This window comes from Penaeus monodon, chromosome 28 (assembly GCF_015228065.2).
Source record: "Penaeus monodon isolate SGIC_2016 chromosome 28, NSTDA_Pmon_1, whole genome shotgun sequence".
NCBI classification, from domain to species: domain Eukaryota; kingdom Metazoa; phylum Arthropoda; class Malacostraca; order Decapoda; family Penaeidae; genus Penaeus; species Penaeus monodon.
Genome location: NC_051413.1, coordinates 28,441,043 through 28,441,310, shown reverse-complemented (window position 1 = coordinate 28,441,310; position 268 = coordinate 28,441,043). Strand labels below are relative to the sequence as shown.

At 41.0% G+C, this 268-nt stretch overlaps 1 protein-coding gene across 1 annotated transcript in view; it reads left to right on the top strand.

The window, feature by feature from the left end:
* The window catches only part of LOC119591152 (glycine-rich protein DOT1-like), a 15,777-nt gene that overhangs the window by 7,124 nt on the left and 8,385 nt on the right, over positions 1-268 (top strand). The gene's annotated exons all lie outside the window — the stretch shown is intronic.

Sequence of the window (268 nt, the reverse complement as noted above, 5' to 3'; positions counted from 1 at the left end):
GAAAACAAAAAGGGGCTGATATTCAACAATGGCGAAAACGACAAATTTAATGAAGAATAAAGTAACATTAAGTAACATAGATAAAGATAACAATAATATCAATAAAACCTATGATGTTAATGATAGTCAATGAGTCAAAGCTTGGCCCCTATCCAAGTGGATAAAAGGGGGATATATGTTTGCGTAGGAAAATTGCTCGCTAAGCCGCGGGATGATGCGGCAGGGCGGCCGGGTTCCTTTCCAAACCGACTTCAACCCCAACGGGGTG